The sequence below is a fragment of the Ptychodera flava genome, chromosome 4, assembly GCF_041260155.1.
Source record: "Ptychodera flava strain L36383 chromosome 4, AS_Pfla_20210202, whole genome shotgun sequence".
NCBI classification, from domain to species: domain Eukaryota; kingdom Metazoa; phylum Hemichordata; class Enteropneusta; family Ptychoderidae; genus Ptychodera; species Ptychodera flava.
Genome location: NC_091931.1, coordinates 23,858,495 through 23,870,337, shown reverse-complemented (window position 1 = coordinate 23,870,337; position 11,843 = coordinate 23,858,495).

Genomic DNA, 11,843 nt, shown 5'->3' with positions numbered 1-11,843 from the left:
ATAATTTGCAGCCGACATCTATAATTCGCATTCACGATAAAGTTTAATATAACTCCCTTGGGAGCACTAGCGTGTGAAAGTACTGACAGATGTACAAAGAAATGTTAGCTACCACGATAATGAAATACCAATATTTATTCTTTGATCTAATACCGGTTTTCTTGTTTCCCGGTAACATCCAATTGATCGTATACAAGGCAAATATAAAAGACAAATATTCTTTATGTGCAACGAGTATTCCCTGTATTTCTCAAGGTTACTTTTTATTAAAAGTAATACAAATTCCACTGTCAGTATAATGGTAAGTCCCAATCATATAAATGAGAGTGAAAACTCAAGGAAAAATTGGTCTGAAGATTGCGAGATGCATGAAACTTAATTAACAGATATTATTACTTTGTAATTGAAGTAATTTGTTATTATTTATATATAATTATATCTCATTTGTGTTATTTATATATATACATATATATATAATGTATATATCTTATATATATCTCACAAACTATACACACACACACTCACACACACACACACACACACACACACACACACACATATAGAGAGATAGTGACCGAAAAATTTACATCCTACATTCAAGGATATACGTCCATTCTTTGTACTAAAACCTACTATACTGTCACTGAAGCTCACCGGGATGCGTAAATGATCTTCGTAAGCTCTGATGAGAAACCATATGTAGACTTTTCTGATACTGGGTGATCACTGAGAACCGTTCGCCATCGAATGTCGGTTCAATTTCTACGCTCAAAGATGACTCTCGCGTCATTTGGATGACATTCCCAGATTACGTGAAGAGCGCACGAGAGTTGACAGAATCAATGCGAGCTTGCTGTCAACGTGAACGTGCGCTCTGGCTGGCAATCCGAATCGCGTGTCAGACGAGCAGCTGTATGCATCGTCAGTTGGTTCAAGAGTGCAAAGGCGCGAAAGAGCAATCAAGGGAACGCGACAAAGGGCATCGCAGCATATACTTCATCTGCTGAAGCTGACAGGTTTAATGGCATGTATTTCACAGTGAGACGAAGAAGAAGACAAGCTCATTATACAAAATAAATATGGCCTCTATATGTGAGTTGTACAGAAAGAACCGTGCAATTTACAAGGTCTATCAAACATTCAACTTTTTCGCGAGCCGCCTTGGCATTTGCATTATTTATTATTCGCCATGCATAATTCATAGCGATACATTTGAAATTGAGTCAAAGTGTTTTCTATTAACGGAATGACTTTGAAATATTCATCAGTGAATCTCAAATGCTTGTATGGCAGTGATAGACTGCTGCCGAGAGTGATGCAAGCAATTTAGGGGCGCGTTAAATGTTTCAATGAAACATAATCAAATTATTTTTCCTAAGGACTTAAAAGTAAGACTATCTGATAGAGCAAGAAATGAACTTGAACCTATGCAACGATCAGTAACCAAGATGCTTTGCAGTGTACATATGACGGTTGTGACACATACATACATGATACATACATACATACATACATACATACATACATACATACATACATACATACATACATACATACATACATACATACATACATCAAGAATACATACAAAGTTTATATATGTATATGTAGGCCTATATTTTATATATTACAAACACATGTATATATATAATATATATATATATATATATATATATATATATATATATACACCGCTATATCACATGTGTAAAATAACGCATTAGCCTATAATATATGAGGTATGCACGTCTGTCTGTCTATGTGTCTCTCAGCTCTGTGTGCCTTTGTGTGTGTGCGCCTGTCTGTCTGTCTGTCTGTCTGTCTGTCTGTCTGTCTGTCTGTCTGTCTCTCTCTCTCTCTCTCTCTCTCTCTCTCTCTCTCTCTCTCTCTCTCTCTCTCTCTCTCTCTCTCTCTCTCTCTCTCTCTCTCTCTCTCTCTCTCTCTCTGTTGAAACACTCTCTTCATTTTTGCCCTGCTCTTGTACCTGGTTTCTTTGCTGCAAAAAGAACCGTCCATCTCCATGTGACGAATGGGGCAGCTAAATCCAGCTGATGGTAGACGGTGTCCTGCCTTGGCGGCATGTAATCCGCATGCAGAGTAGACATATTACAGGAGAAATAGATAAGAAGTCAATTTAGTAATTAAGTTGCAGCGTTTTGAGTTAAGTCGATGTGGTACGTGTTCTGCATTCTGTATGTCATATGCTATGGTCTGTTGGGAGCGCCAGGGCTCTATGGTGCGATAGGTGTTCTGTGATAAGACTGGGAAATACAATCAGCAGTTAATGCTGCAAAATTGAACTTGAAGCTTAATGTAAACAGATCATATACGTATTTCAGATACATTTGGGTGCAGATTTGGTGCTGCACATTATACAGCAACGTGGTTGTTGACCTCAAAAAATTAATGTCTACACATATCCGCAAGTCTTGATTTTAAAATGCAGACATTTTTTGCATTAACTGTTTACCAAGGGTTTTGTTATGGCCTCTGCTGATCTTTTTGTAAGACAGAATCGCCAGCATGTTTAACTTAAAATGCCATGATGTTATGGCGGCAGATGACAATTCATAATAGGTGAAACACAAATTTTGACCAAACTTTCCGGAGCTTGCGCGGTCGACGAGGCTCCGTGTGCATCTGGAAAGCCACGAGCCGAATAAATGTACACTAGCGTGCCTAAACACCACATCTTCTAATCGGCAGAGGCTATAGGAATCTATTCTATAGGCGATGTGCATGTTTTCTATATGTGATTATGTGTGGATGAAATTTTCGCTTCGTGTAAACGCGCGTGGGCCGGGCGTAAAGCGAGTCTGTCAAAACGTCATTTCGTTTGAGCGATTTTCAATTATTCCGAGCATCAACATTCGGCAGGGTTAAACACTGAGAACGCGCAGCTGTATATATACGACCGACACGGGACATGGCGAACGCCGAAACATTGATCCGTACTGGGTTTCAAGTTGCCGGCGGTCATCTACGCGGCAATTCCCCATGGCAACATCAACTGTCGGTCCCGCACCTGGAGATTTGACGTGTATATCACATAGTATATGGCGGTTGGCGTGTTTCAGCATATCGGATTCTGCACTTACAGCCGTCTATTTTTGCATATGTGGACCGAAGTATGAGCGATATACTAGTTTTTTTATCGCTAGTCAGTACCATACTTGTCGGCTGTTGATGCCCACTTGTAACGTCGACATACCGCCCGACAAATTAAAAAGCCCCCGGTTGCTAAGCTTCCCAGGAAGGTCTCAAGAATTTGCCACTCTGTATTTCTTCTTCATTTACACATGGCGGCGTAATAGCCCAAATCGATTTAATCTTTGATTCCATCAATTTGTCTCAATTACCAAGGGTGGACCTATACCCGACGTCTCTCCCGAATACAAATTAATAAGTCGGTTAGAATTCTTCAAAACGATTTCAAACGCCCTAATTTAGTTTCGCATAGCTTGTTGTATCCCGTAATTTTTTAATTGCCACCTTTACATAAAACAGTACATTACTATGACGTCATCGAAACGAACAGCTAGGCCAGGTTGGTCAAGTTGGTCACATAAACGTTGAGATTGGGACGACAAACCTCTGATAATTTTTCTTTTATTATTCTAGTTGGCCATTATGCTTAAAGTCCTTGAGCAATTGGTGTTCAACAGCAAATAATTCATGTTGACATTTTCGGCTGAGAAAGAAGTAGGCACTCTGCAATATCATGTGTGACCTTGAACGTGCTCGGTAGCTGCTCTGCTGTACAGACTCAAATATGTTCGATGATGCGTATTCAAGTCCCGGAGCATATAGTCCGTGGGCTGGAGGGGCCCACCGTGCACCCCCCCATAAACCTACTACATGGGTATTTTTTTGTTCTTTGGGATCTGCTGAACTAGAAAAAAGATGTTAACATTGGATATTTTGGGATGCACTACCTGTCTGCACTGGTTTTTGATTTGTATGTACCGCAAAAAATGGCGAAAAATGGGTAGGGGTAGGGGGTACTATATCCTCCCCTAAATTGAGTAAACAAGCATGAAATAGCACAAACCTACATTTTTGGAAAGCTCAGATACTGCTCTTTCTAAGGAATACCAACTTTAGCAAAATTAATTTGTGTACATAGAATAGGCGACTTTAAAATGAATTTTTTTGACAATTTTGAAATTTTTTACCCAAAATACCATGTAACAATTGTGATCTACTTTTTATTAAGCAAAATTTTCACAACTTTTTGTGTTTAAATTATTCATTCCGACATATTAAACAAGAAAAAAAGTGTTAACATCAGATATTTAACTATACACTACTTCTCTGGCGTCAATTTTGAATTGCGTGTATCTGTATGGGGTGTGCAAAAGCTAGGGGTAGGGGTACAACATTCTTTCCTTGATGAAGTAAACTGGCATGAAATGGCATATACCTTATAGTTTTAGAAAGCTTAGATACTGGCCTTTCTAAAATGCATAAGTTTTTAGTAAAAAAAATATGACGTCATAGAATTGGATAACTTTAAATCGATTTTTTCTGGTAATTCAGCAATTTTAACCGGAAGAAAATACGATAACTATTGTTTCCTCCCAATGAAGCAAATCAAACAGATTTATGGATGTTATTTACTAATTGCAATGTGCTGAAGAAGAAAATAAATGTCAAAATTGGGTATTTACAATCCATTATTGTCCCTGCTCACTCAAATTGCAAGTTTTGCTACATTGGTATATCGTGAATGGGCATTTTATTGTTATGCAATGAACTAATGCACAGCCTTAAAAAGAAGATTTTAAAACGCACACACATAGTCATATTGCCATTTTCTCCTTAAAGTAAATAGATTGTTGATGACTGTCTATTTTTATAATTTACTTTTTAAATATTTTCTATGAAATAATTTTGATAAGACGTATTTGGAAAATTGTGTATGCCTCCTTGTCTTACTTATCCAGTAATCATTACTAACAATCTATTAGGCCGTGGGCTAGAGGGGGCGTCTACGTGCACCTCCCCCCCCCCCAACCGCACAGGATAACAAACCTGTATTTTTCAGAAACCTTTGGATCCCTAGGATTTTAACAGACAAAATATAGGGACTCAATAGCTGTTACGGTCATGTTTTGAAGGGTGCCGCAAAATCACGATTTTGTGACCCACATGGATTTTTGTCAAACCTGTCTTCATGTACGTCATCTGCTGAGCTTACTGTTTAACATGACCTGGCTTATGGGGTATCATTAGAAAGGTGATGTATTCTTCTTGATAATGTTATATAGCAATATGCAATATCTTCTATAGTTTTTATGAAATAGGGCCATAATTTACCCTATACCCCAAAGTTTATGTCGCAAATTACTGTCAAAACTAATCTAAATTCTACCAATTATTTACCTAGACATAATACAAAGGGTAATGCTGTGTATTAACTTTGTGTTATTTGCTACAAGTAATGTTAGAAACCTGAAATAAACTTTTGACAGAAAAAATATTGGGATCCTGTAGCTGTAACAGTCATATTTTGAAGGGTTCCGCAAAATTACAGTATTACTGAATCACATTCGTTTTTGTTAAACCTGTCTTCTTGTAAGTCTTCTGCTGAGCTTATTTTGAACATAAAGAGGCATATGCGATATCATTTGAAAGTTAATTTACTTTTCTTCAAAATGATATATTGCAATATGCAATATCTTCTATAGTTTTCATGAAATGAGACCAAAACTTACCCCATACCCCAAAGTTTATGTCGTAAATTACTGTCGAAACTAATCTTAAATTCTACCAATTATTTACCTAGACATTATACAAAAGGCAATGCTTTGTATCAAATTGTTGTTATTTGATACAGGTACATGTTAGAAACTTGAAATAAACTTTTAACACAAAAAATATCGGGATGCTGTAGCTGTAACAGTCATATTTTGAATGGTACTGCATAATCACAGTATTGTCAACTCGCATACATTTTCGTTAAACCTGTCTTCTTTAAGTCGTCTACTGAGCTTATTTTTTATTATAACGTGGCAAGTTGGGCATCATTAGAAAGTTAATTTACTCTTCTTTAAAATGATATATTGCAATATGCAATATCTTTTACAGTTTTCATGAAATAGGACCACAACTTACCCCACACCCCAAAGTTTTATGTTCCAAATTACAGTCAAAACTCATCTCAAATTCTGCCAACTATTTACCGGGACATAATACAAAGGGCAATAATTTGTATTAAATTTAGTTTATTTGGTACAGGTTCATGTTAGAAACTTGAAACGAACTTTTAACAGAAAAAATATTGTGATACTGTAGCTGTAACAGTAAATTTTGAAGGGTACCACAAATCATGGTATTGCCAACTCGCATACATTTTTGTTTAGCCTGTCTTATTGTAAGTCATCTGCTGAGCTTATTTTTTAACATAAGTTGGCTATTCGGGTATCATTAAAAAGTTTTTTTTCCTTTGATATAATTTTTTGCCAGAAAGCGACTGACATATTGTAATATGCATTGTAATATTGTAATATCATCTTAAGTTGTAATGAAATAGCAAACATCTCATCACCCCAGCCCTTAGTTTGATTTGCAAACTACATCTGTTCTAAAACTTTGCAGTTTGCCAATCTTGGATATGGGGTAAGTGTTGGTCCTATTTCATGAAAACTATTGAAGATATTGCATATTACAATATGTCGGTTGCTTTCTGGCAAAAATTGTCTTTCCAATGATAGCCCATAAGATAGGTTAGAGTAAAAAGTAAGCTCATCAGATGACTTACAAGATAACACATTTAACAAAAACACATACGAGTGGGCAAGACTGTGACTTTACGGTACCCTTCAAAACATGACAGCAGCAACCATTCAATCCCAGTATTTTGTCTGTTAAAGTCTATCTCATATTTGTGACATGTCTATGTAGCAAATAAAACAAATTTCATACAAATCACTGTCTTTTGTAATATGTCTAGGTAAAAGCTTGGTAGAATTTGAAATCAGTAGTGACAGTAATTTGCAATATAAACTTAGGGGTATGAGGTAAGTTTTGGTCTTATTTCCTGAACACTAAAGAAGATATTGTATATAACAATATGTTATATCAAAGGAAAAAAACCTTTTTAATGATACCCCAAAAGCCAACTTATGTTTAAAAAAAAGCTCAGCAGATGACTTACAATAAGACAGGTTAAACAAAAATGTATGCGAGTTGGCAATACCATGATTTTGTGGTACCCTTCAAAATATTACTGTTACAGCTACAGCATCACAATATTTTTTCTGTTAAAAGTTCGTTTCAAGTTTCTAACATGAACCTGTACCAAATAAACTAAATTTAATACAAATTATTGCCCTTTGTATTATGTCCCGGTAAAAAGTTGGCAGAATTTGAGATGAGTTTTGACTGTAATTTGGAACATAAAACTTTGGGGTGTGGGGTAAGTTGTGGTCCTATTTCATGAAAACTGTAAAAGATATTGCATATTGCAATATATCATTTTAAAGAAGAGTAAATTAACTTTCTAATGATGCCCAACTTGCCACGTTATAATAAAAATAAGCTCAGTAGACGACTTAAAGAAGACAGGTTTAACGAAAATGTATGCGAGTTGGCAATACTGTGATTTTGCAGTACCATTCAAAATATAACTGTTACAGCTACAGCATCCGGATATTTTTGTGTTAAAAGTTTATTTCAAGTTTCTAACATGTACCTGTATCAAATAAAACAATTTGATACAAAGCATTGCCTTTTGTATAATGTCTAGGTAAATAATTGGTAGAATTTAAGATTAGTTTTGACAGTAATTTACGACATAAAACTTTGAAGTATGGGGTAAGTTTTGGTCTCATTTCATGAAAACTATAGAAGATATCGTATATTGCAATATGTCATTTTAAAGCCAAATAAATTGTCTTTCTAATTGCAGCCCATAAGTTAGGTTACGGTAAGAAGTAAGCTCGGCAGATGACTTACAAGACGACACATTTAACAAAAACATATGCGAATCGGTAATACTCTGCCTTCACGGTACCCTTCAAAACATGCAAGTAACAGTCATTCAACCCCAATATTTTGTCTGTTAAAAGTCTAACTCATATTTTTGACATGTCCTTGTACCAAATAAAATATATTTTACACAAAGCATTGCCTTTTGTAAAGTGTCTAGGAAAATAATTGGTAGAATTTGACATTAGTTTTGACTGTAACTTGTGACATAAACTTTGGGGTATGGGGTAAGTTTTGGTCTCATTTCATGAAAACTATAGAAGATATTGCATATTGCAATATATCATTTTGAAGAAAAGTAAATTAACTTTCAAATGATATCGCATATGCCTCTTTATGTTCAAAATAAGCTCAGCAGAAGACTTACAAGAAGACAGGTTTAACAAAAACGAATGTGATTCAGTAATACTGTGATTTTGCGGAACCCTTCAAAATATGACTGTTACAGCTACAGGATCCCAATATTTTTCTGTCAAAAGTTTATTTCAGGTTTCTAACATGTACCTGTAGCAAATAACACAAAGTTAATACACAGCATTACCCTTTGTATTATGTCTAGGTAAATAATTGGTAGAATTTAGATTAGTTTTGACAGTAATTTGCGACATAAACTTTGGGGTATGGGGTAAATCATGGCCCTATTTCATAAAAACTATAGAAGATATTGCATATTGCTATATAACATTATCAAGAAGAATACATCACCTTTCTAATGATACCCCATAAGCCAGGTCATGTTAAACAGTAAGCTCAGCAGATGACGTACATGAAGACAGGTTTGACAAAAATCCATGTGGGTCACAAAATCGTGATTTTGCGGCACCCTTCAAAACATGACCGTAACAGCTATTGAGTCCCTATATTTTGTCTGTTAAAATCCTATTTCTTATTCTAGGGATCCCAAGGCTTCTGAAAAATACAGGTTTGTTATCCTGTGCGGTTGGGGGGGGGAGGTGCACGTAGACGCCCCCTCTAGCCCACGGCCTAATAGATTGTTAGTAATGCTTGCTGTATAAGTAAGACAAGGAGGCATACACAATTTTCCAAATACGTCTTATCAAAATTATTTCATAGAAAATATTTAAAAAGTAAATTATAAAAATAGACAGTCATCAACAATCTATTTACTTTAAGGAGAAAATGGCAATATGACTATGTGTGTGCGTTTTAAAATCTTTTTAAGGCTGTGCATTAGTTCATTGCATAACAATAAAATGCCCATTCACGATATACCAATGTAGCAAAACTTGCAATTTGAGTGAGCAGGGACAATAATGGATTGTAAATACCCAATTTTGACATTTATTTTCTTCTTCAGCACATTGCAATTAGTAAATAACATCCATAAATCTGTTTGATTTGCTTCATTGGGAGGAAACAATAGTTATCGTATTTTCTTCCGGTTAAAATTGCTGAATTACCAGAAAAAATCGATTTAAAGTTATCCAATTCTATGACGTCATATTTTTTACTAAAAACTTATGCATTTTAGAAAGGCCAGTATCTAAGCTTTCTAAAACTATAAGGTATATGCCATTTCATGCCAGTTTACTTCATCAAGGAAAGAATGTTGTACCCCTACCCCTAGCTTTTGCACACCCCATACAGATACACGCAATTCAAAATTGACGCCAGAGAAGTAGTGTATAGTTAAATATCTGATGTTAACACTTTTTTTCTTGTTTAATATGTCGGAATGAATAATTTAAACACAAAAAGTTGTGAAAATTTTGCTTAATAAAAAGTAGATCACAATTGTTACATGGTATTTTGGGTAAAAAATTTCAAAATTGTCAAAAAAATTCATTTTAAAGTCGTCCTATTCTATGTACACAAATTAATTTTGCTAAAGTTGGTATTCCTTAGAAAGAGCAGTATCTGAGCTTTCCAAAAATGTAAGGTTTGTGCTATTTCATGCTTGTTTACTCAATTTAGGGGAGGATATAGTACCCCTTACCCCTACCCATTTTTCGCCATTTTTTGCGGTACATACAAATCAAAAACCAGTGCAGACAGGTAGTGCATCCCAAAATATCCAATGTTAACATCTTTTTTCTAGTTCAGCAGATCCCAAAGAACAAAAAAATACCCATGTAGTAGGTTTATGGGGGGGGGGGTGCACGGTGGGCCCCTCCAGCCCACGGACTAATATAAACGGCAACGTCGTCTGTCTATTTCATGTACGACTGTCATGCGCATGCGTAGTTGTTCTCCAAGTACACAGCTTCTAATCGCAGTTTCAACTCCGAACGAATTACTACACAGAACGCTTGAGAATGGCGTGTTGGCGATATTGTCAACGTATAAGATTTCGACATTAGCAAGAAAGTTTGACTTTCGATGGATATATGCAACCTTGTACATCTAATGTGTTCAAAACGGGGAAGCCGTGGCCCGTCATCATTGATCGGGCGAGTCACATTTGGTATCAACAAACGAGGAATTTAGGAGTAGCAAATAGAATATATGAATGACACGTAACAAATAAATAAATAAATAAGTGAAATAATGAATGTTGAATAAATGAAGGGCAGTATGAAGGAATGCATAAATAAATTTGCTTTCATTCCATTGCTAAAAATCAATCAATCAATGACAAACGAGCAATTAAATCAGCAAATTAATAAATGAAGGTTTTAATCAATTAATAAATTGATGAATGCACGATTAAATTTTATTTTTTCACCATCGATCATTACAAAAACTTGGTGTTGATTCATACCACTCTTGGTAGATAGACCTTGTCAGGAGCGTGTCACAACAACGATTCTTTCAAAATGTCTGTTGTATCATCTCCGGCAACGGTAACGCCGTTCACTCAACACAGCTTTCCTTTTGCCAATGAGATAATCTGAATGTCGAGTCTCGTCTTGAATTGGTTGACCTCTTTTAAAAGATAAGATATCCGTCATTAACTTTGATGTTTCAGAGACGAGGGGGCCCAGTCGATGCTAAATTTAGTCTCTCCCCGGCGAGCACTGATTAGCCAGTCAGTAGGCGAGCCATGCAAGTTGTAATTGAGTCTTCTGTCGTTGCCGTCAAACAGACGAGAGTTTGAACAATCACAGCAAATTGCCAATCATGGCAAGATAACCTGAGTGAAGAGTTCAAGCGGAGTGTTCATGAAAATGCATAGGCCCTCATTCATTCTACTTGTTACCTGAAAGCCTACAGGCCGTTTAGTGGAGAGATCTATTTCAATTCCATCACCTCGTAACACAAGTTCTGCGTTCCGCGTGCTAATAAGATTTTCAATTTAGTAAAAATACACTTAAGACTATTAAAATTTGTAACCCCGATACGGCAGGTCTTGTCAGGCTTCAGGGATGTATGTAAGCTTATCACGAAGGGCAATCAAAGAAAACAACAGACGGTTTTGTGAGATTTACGTTAAAGAGATCCGCGATCAGACTTTAAATATATATCAAAATGAAATGGGAAAGTCAGAAAGAAAAGGCCGCTCTGTAAATTTCCAGGCTTTGTGTCACATTGAGAGAACGCAGGGAGAAAGCAGTACCGACTAACTGAGGTTACCGTAATAATTTAACATTATCAATTGAGGCTTTTTTAATAAATTAACAATAATTCCATTTTAAAGGATTTTGTTCTGTCAGACATCTAGGGACCGCCTTGACTATTCTTATCGTGCTATGGAACACATCATTTCTAGTGCCTCCATAATTGTCTTTTTCTTGAAAATAAATATCCTTCAAGGGATGTTTCCGTTTACGTTTCGACCTAACGTCGCGTCAACGATCCGTCCGGATCAGACTGACATTTCCCCCATTTGTGGGGTGTAAACTACTCCACATAGATCAGCTGTCGATCAGTGAAATATAGGCAATTTTTAT